Genomic DNA, 8,027 nt, shown 5'->3' on the forward strand with positions numbered 1-8,027 from the left:
CACTTCATCACTCTCCTTGATCAAGGTGTGGAGGTGTGGTGGGTCATTGTTCTGTTGAAAAACAAATGAAAGTCCCAATAAGCGCAAACCAGATGGGATGGCGTATTGCTGCAGAATGCTGCGGTAGCCATGCTGGTTAAGTGTGCCTTGAATTCTAAATAAATCACTGACAGTGTCACCAGCAAAGCACCATCACACCTCCTCCATGCTTCACGGTGAGAACCACACATGCGGAGATCATCCATTAACCTACTCTGCGTCTCACAAAGACACAGTGGTTGGAACCACAAATCTCAAATTTGGACTCATTAGACCAAAGGACAGATTTCCACCAATTTAATGTCCATTGCTCGTATTTCTTGGCCTAAGTAAGTCTCTTCTTTTATTTGGTGTCCTTTGGTAGTGGTTTCTTTGCAGAAATTCAACCATGAAGGTCTGATTCATGCAGTCTCCTCTGAACAGTTGATGTTGAGATGTGTCTGTTACTTCGGCTGCAATTTCTGAGGCTGTTAACTCTAATGAATTTACCATCTGCAGCAGAGGTAACGCTGGGTCTTCCTTTCCTGTGGTGGTCCTCCTGAGAGCCAGTTTCATCATAGCGCTTGATGGGTTTTGCGACTGCACTTGAAGTAACGTTCAAAGTTGTTCTTGCCATAATATGGATTTCTGTTTACCCCCCTAACTTGTCTGTATACCACCCCTACCGAGTGGCGCAGTGGTCTAAGGCACTGCATCTCAATGCATGAGGTGCCACTACAGTCCCTCGTTCTAATCACATCCGGCCGTGATTAGGAGTCCCATAGGGAGGTGCACAATTGGCCCGGGCATTGTCCAGGTTTGGCCGGGTTAGGCCGTCATTGTAAATAAGAATTTGTTCTTAATTGACTTGCCTAGTTAAATACAGGTTAAATAATATAACTGATAGGCTCAAACACATTAAGAAAGAAAGAAATTCCACAAATGCACTTTTACAAGGCACACCTGTTAACTGAAATGCATTTCATGTGACTATCTCATGAAGCTGGTTGAGAGAATTCCAAGAGTGTGCAAAGCTGTCATCAAGGCAAAGGGTGGCTACTTTGAAGAATCTAAAAGACAGACACTCACTTCAATTCCATCATTGGAGCTGCATTTATCTGACTGGCAATGTGATGGATCTTCACTGGGTAGAGAGAAGACTGCAGTCAGACACTGGGATCTGTTGTGGTAGTGTGTGATGTGAGGTGCTGGTGATGGTGAAGGCTAACTTGGATGTAGCTACAAGGAGTATTGGTAGCACAGATTTTTTAGTTTTGAGTTGTTTAAAGAACCAGAAGAGGGCACCCTAAGCAAGCATTGAAAGCTGTGTGTAGGCTATACACCGAGTATACCAAACATTAAGAACACCTTCCTAATATTGAGTTGCAACCTCCCTTTGCCCTCAGAATAGCCTGCATCTCAAAGGCACTTTTGTCTTGTCCACTCGCCATCTGAATGGCACACACACAATCCAGGTCTCAATTGTCTCAAGGCTTAAAAATCCTTCTTTGGATTTAACAAGTGACTTCAATAAGGGATCATAGCTGTCACCTGGATTCACCTGGTCAGTCTATGTCATGGAAAGAGCAGGTGTTCTTAATGTTTTGTACTCTGTGTTTGTCTCTCACAACTATTGATATTGTGTTGATAGGGTTACCCATAATGTTTCATGTCTTTCTTCAGAGGAGCCAATCAGCATGTTGTAGCTCTCCCTGGGACTGGGCTGGGCTGGGTGTTGGAGCGATAGGACAGAGGCCAACGCAGTCCAAGGAGAGTGTCACTAGCCACTTTAACTATGCCACTTTGTTTACATACTCATCTCATATGTATATACTGCACTCAATACCATCTACTGTATCTTGCCTATGCTGCTCTGTACCATCACTCATTCATATAACTTTATGTACATATTCTTTATCCCCTTACACTTGTGTCTATAAGGTAGTAGTTTTGGAATTGTTAGCTAGATTACTTATTGGTTGTTACTGCATTGTCGGAACTAGAAGCACAAGCATTTCGCTACACTCGCATTAACATCTGCTAACCATGTGTATGTGACAAATATTTTAGTTTGATTTGATTTGATTTGTGTGAACTACCAGGAAGCCCTGAGACAACAGGTGGGCTAGACATTGAAACATGTTACATTTTTACATTTTTGTTTAAACTAGGAAAGCCCCATTGACATAAACAATCTCACAGGACAGTAAATGCTTTCAGGACATTACAATACAATGAGATGTGTATGTGTGAAATACTCAGCTGGTCTCCAGCCAACCACACCTTTTATACACCATAAATCACTCACACCTGTTGGCAGGGAGAGGGACTCATTTTGTCCCCAGCTGTGGAATGGAGGTGGGGTAAGTGTGATAGAGAGATGTGATAGCCGTACTCTCATTAGCGTGATAAAAGTCTGCCCTTCTCTCGTCCTTACCTCAGCTCACTGACTTTCTCGCTATCTCTCCCCCCTCCCCCTCCTCTCTCTTAAGAGAGTGAAGGATAAATCATGAAATATTGATTGAATTCCATCTCCAGTTTGTTAGTCATCACAGTGTTGTGTACCAATAACTGCATATTTGGGAAAGAATGCATCAGTTTTCTTCCCCTGTTTCCAACTACTTTGCTTTGTTGTGCACTACTGAACACACCGCTGGCTCCCAGGCTGTTTTCTGAAGAAGGATAAGTTAAGTGTAAGGAGGCACATTGAGATGCTAACGTTGCTATCTGGCTGTGTTTCTCTCTGCTGATTCCAGAGGAACAGGAAACCAATGACTCAGATTAGTGACAGACTGCAATATTTTGACGGGAAGAGATCAGGCGAGAGCGAAGTCAGCACTTTTCCAAGGTAAAAGGAATAACTGCAGGAATACCACAAGGGCAACATAAAAAGGCCTTTCATGTCATACATACTGTAGAGCTCAGCTTGAATATTTTGCAATAGATTCAAGTTTTCAACCATCCGTTGTTCGAGATGTGAAATAGAGGTAGGCGTAACTTTCAGGTCAGAGGATATTTCTAAATTTAAGTTGCAGGAGCTTTGGAAAAGCGAATGTTCTTATCTTTCAAATAAAATTAGCTTTAATGATCAGTAGTTAATGGCACCTTTCCATCCCTGGGTACAGATCCAGGAAAGAAAGGATCAATAAAGACAGGAGAGGAGGAAGAGGGATTGCTACGATGCCAAGATCGAGGCAGAAATGAAGGTCTATGACCCTTGGGGAAGGGGGAGGTGGGGCCCTTCTCAGAGATGACAGGGGAAACCTCATCAGTACACCATTGTTGATTTACTCCATAGTCATTAGTCCTCTTTCGTTACTCTCTCTGTTCACTTTATAGTGACTGTAAAACCAAAATGATAACTTCTCTGAATTTGACTATGACACCTTTGGTTTCAGTCACTTTGTTAAGTCTAAACCTCCGGGTTATTTCTCTGTCAACATCTCTGGCCCTGGTATGAAGAGGCACTGTAGCTGAATCTGTGAGTCACCACTACGTTGAAAGTGTCTCTGTAGCTGATGACGATGCCTCCAGGTGATCTGAACAGAATGCACAGGACCAAGGAGGAGGAGTACGTGAACCCAGAGTCCAGGGACAGGTGACAGCCACAGGGCTCTGTAGGCAGGAGTGGAGGGCCTAACCCCAGGCAGGAGGACTGGGTACCCTCTACCCAGCGAGTAACAGGTAGCCCAACTCTCACAACCACTCAGTAAAGGTCTGAGTTTTCACTTTACTTTGTGTGTATGTGCATTGATGAGTCACCCCTCTCATCCGTCCCTGCTGGTTTTTCCATGGCCCAGCTGTCCCAGTTTGCCCGAGGCAAAGTGTTCAGTGATCAGGACACTCCACAGCAGCTCCAGGAGCAGGACACATTCAGGCAGAGGTGTAACATGTTCAGTATACACTGGATACTGTAAAATATGACTTGGTGTTGTATTGAGCCATCTGAATGCAAGTTGGACTCTCTCCTTTATGCAGAGCCAGAAGGATCCTTCCCCTCCTAACCCAGACTTGCAGAAGAGACTGGACAAGCAGCTCCTTACTCCCAGACCTATCTCTGCTGTCAGCCAGCTCTCCTCTAGGCCCAGGCACTTGACTGTGTCGAACATCCACAGGCCCAGGCGATATAGCTTTATTCTGACTCCGCTTTCATCCCTGGAACTATACACTCACTGTCGGTGTACGGTTGTGAACTTAACATGCATATTTTATAGTGGCGATTGTGGCCTGTTTTGAGGTGTTGGATCATGTTCCATACTGTTGTGCTGTGCCCAGGTGTAGAGGGCACCCCAATGGGGACATGTTTGAGATGGCACACCACCCAACTCTGGAGTAGCAGCTGTGGCTGTTCACGTCAACATGCAGAACACCAGGGAGTTCAACCAGCTCAAATACAGAGGTATGACAATGACAGTCTTTATGCTATTAAAAACAAGAAACTATGTTTTAAGTGAGAAGTAGGCATCAGCCTGAAGGAAATTCACATGAGCATCATGCCTACTACACCGATGCTCGACCAAGGTTTTACAGCACACAGCTTTGAGGTCCAGACCCCAGACATTAATAACTGGACATGAATCTTCTCCCTCCATTCTTCTCATTCTCTTATTAATGCCCTCGCCCAGATCAAATATAGAGATGAATTGACACCACCATACCATGCATTTAAAGGCCTATACCCAATTTATGAGTCCCTCTTTTCATATTTGTCTAGAAGAATAACTATGATCCATTCCTGTTCAGCTTGGCCGGATGTGCAGCCCTCATCAAGCCCCTCTGTCTCCTCTCCTCTTTGCCATGGCATGACTCTGAAGAGGTCATGGGGCAACTCATCATTAAAGCCATCCATCAGTAACGGACAGTTTGGCAACGGAAACACAGGGCTGAAACTAAGGAAATGGACTTTGAATGGATTCCCAGTACTGAGTTTATGTTCGGGTCCAGGGAACACTTCCGACACGCAAATATACAAAAACGGGGATAGAAAAGTGGGAGATATAGAATCCATATGTACAACAACAGTTGGGTGTGTGTGTACACTGCAGGGTGAAGACAACACTGTATGCCTGTGTGTTGAGTACACTACAGTGAGCGGACACACATTGTTTTTGCCTGTGAGCAGATGGTCTCTTGCTTCCATTACTATAGCTCACCAGAGGCCTACCTCCTCCTCTCCCTTGCGGAGAATGGGACAAGGCATGAGAAGTCTTGTCCTCTCTGCTTGTCTATGTTCCTCCTAGTCCATCTGTAGCTCAGTGTTTAGACTGCAGAGTAGCTGAGTCACCATGGCCTTGGCTCAGTCAGTATTGACTGATGGAGGAGGGGAGGGGTTGACAATAGGATTAGGTCTAGATGCTCTTCACCCCCATATAAGGTCTGTGTCGATTATCAGTTTCATCTTGGCCACAGCTGAACTAGTCCTGTAAGTGCACAGCACTCCCCCCTGGCTTAGCCTCTCATCATAATGAGCGATGGCCAGAGAGTCCCTCTGATTGGCTGGTGTGGGAGGAAATCCACTATGATAGGCTAATCTGGGCCCATCTGTACCTCTAATGGCAACATTAGAGCTGTATCAGTACACATGACTACCGCAGCACTCACTGCCTGACATCTGTGTCATGGTGAGGATGTGGTAATCCTGGATGCAGGGACTGAGTTGTGTGTGTTACAGACAGCACATCTCATCAGGAGGTGCATCACGTGTCCCCCCCCCTGATCTTGCAACAACGCAAGATCAGGATCATGAGGAGTCAGGTCAGACACACACTGTCTAACTCATCTAACTTGGTGCTTATAGGTGTCTGACGATCTGTGTTGATCCCCTCAGAGTGAGAAAGCAATCTGAGACCACTAAAGAGTCTCTTTATTGGAGTCAGAGTGCTGTTATTGGTGAGCCTGCTGGTCAAACAGCCTCAACACGACTTCAGTCAGTGACAGAAAAACTGTCCCCCTGAGGATATGCTTACTGGAAGGAATGAATAGTAATACATTATTACACTGAGGTGGATATGGGACACACACACACACACACACACACACACACACACACACACACACACACACACACACACACACACACACACACACACACACACACACACACACACACACACACACACACACACACACACACACACAAGCCAACTGAGGGGAGGGAGGGTCATTGGGCAACCTCTGGGTGCCTGCCAGTGCCAACACGACATAGGCCAAGCCATGGCGCCCACACAACTGGTAGCAGTCCTGACAGAGCAGAAAGCCTGTGCCAGCTGCAGGGTGGTAGTAGCATGGCCTTGGTCCGGCTGAAGGGGGAGGGAGGAGAGCAGTCAGGGAATGTGTATCTGAGAGTCTACTGCACAATGCAGAAAACACTTTAAAAAAAATGATATTACTGAAGAATAACATGAAAAGATTGGATAAAATAAACATAATATACCTCCAATATTGCTATGCCTTAGTATTTTAGTACGGCGTAGCATTTTTATTAGTTAAGGTTGGGAGAAAGAGACATCCCACCTTGCCTGTTAGGTGATGTAATGTAAATGTGTTAGCAGGGTCCCCGTCCCAAGGGCCAGGGCAGCCCAGGTTGACCTGAGGTCCAGACAGCCCTCAGCCCGGGAGAGGAGAAGGCCTGCCAGAAGGAGAGACTTTGAGGATGAGAAGGGCCTGTTGCTTCAGTTGAGTCATCATCACATAATTACAGTGCCACTTCAACAGTCCATTAATGTCCTCAATCTGAGAAGGGCCTTGGGGAAACGTGTCTGATAATACACAACAGTCCCTCTTTTTTTAGGCATTAGAATGTCTTACAGGATTTATGAAAAACAATGGCCAGTACATATTTTCTCTGTAGTCTGTACTAACCCATTCTGCTGTACTGACAGATGTTTCCATGCTGTGGCCCAGAACATGGTGACTGCAACTTCAGATGAATGACAAGGGCCAACCGGATGTCCAGTCTATGTTCTCTGTGACAAGCCTGTACGTGGAGGGGACCGCACGTACAGGCTTGTGATAGAATGACGAGGTTAGATGTAAGGTCTCAAAGCACCACAAACTGCAACTTATTCAATGCTGCAACTCAATATAGGCATTTTGATAGAATGTCATGAGAAATGCAAATGTAGGTATCTAAGTTAGGATTGGGCCATGAGGTGCCTGTCTGTTTGAATGACGTCTCTCTGGTCTCCAGGGGGGCTGTCAGCCGATGAAGGGGATGACTTCTCACTGCGGTCCACCCCGTACTACCCGGTCAGGTGTGTGTCAATGGAGACTGTTGCCACAGAGCGCTGGCTACGGCCCGGCACGTCAGACACGCTGAAATTGTTTGGGGCTGGTCAGAACCGGACAGAAACCCGTTACCCACATCCTGGATGGGGAGTGGGATGGGCCCTCCACCTAACATAGATGACCCCTTACATCTACACATAGGATCCTATTCCCTTCACAGCTTACTACTTTTGACAACAGTTTGAGGTCTATATTTTATATGCAGTCGATCCCCAATACAAATGACAAAATTAATGGTCTATTTCTGTGTCTGCATCAGGAGAGCAAAAAACATCCATATTTGTGTTTTTATGCAGAAAAACATCTGAATGTTGCTTATGCATGTGTGAATTGTTTAATCAGCCACCAGGGCAGACATCAAATGGAGATGAGGTAGTAGCAGAGATATTTCAGTCTGTGTACAACAGCTCCATGCAGTGAGTAGGAGCAGGGCAGTGTCAGAGAGCGGGGAAAATCTCAATTGTAGACTTCTTGCGTCCTCTCTCTTTGCCTCCTTCAAAAGAGAAGGTTCGAGGGGCGGGACCTCTGGCTTTCTCATCCAATGGGTTTTGAGAAGGATACAGGATGTGAGGAGTGTGCAATTGAGATGATCCAAGTCTGCTTGCATAAGTGTGCAGCTAGTACACAGTGAATAATTACTGTCCCTGAGTTGCATCACTGCTGTGTGATATGGCTCCAGCTGCAGGACTACGGTATGGAAGAAGTATAGGCTCTGGTCTGCT

General features: G+C 45.7%; 1 long non-coding RNA gene across 1 annotated transcript; it reads left to right on the forward strand.

The window, feature by feature from the left end:
* The first annotated feature begins 2,739 nt into the window (after positions 1-2,739).
* On the forward strand, positions 2,740-6,684 carry LOC124039888. Its single transcript, XR_006839638.1, has 3 exons — positions 2,740-2,866; positions 4,294-4,417; positions 6,570-6,684. It is a non-coding gene; the product is annotated as an uncharacterized LOC124039888 (long non-coding RNA).
* The last annotated feature ends 1,343 nt before the right edge of the window (positions 6,685-8,027 follow it).

Source organism: Oncorhynchus gorbuscha, linkage group LG07 (genome assembly GCF_021184085.1).
Source record: "Oncorhynchus gorbuscha isolate QuinsamMale2020 ecotype Even-year linkage group LG07, OgorEven_v1.0, whole genome shotgun sequence".
Taxonomy (NCBI): domain Eukaryota; kingdom Metazoa; phylum Chordata; class Actinopteri; order Salmoniformes; family Salmonidae; genus Oncorhynchus; species Oncorhynchus gorbuscha.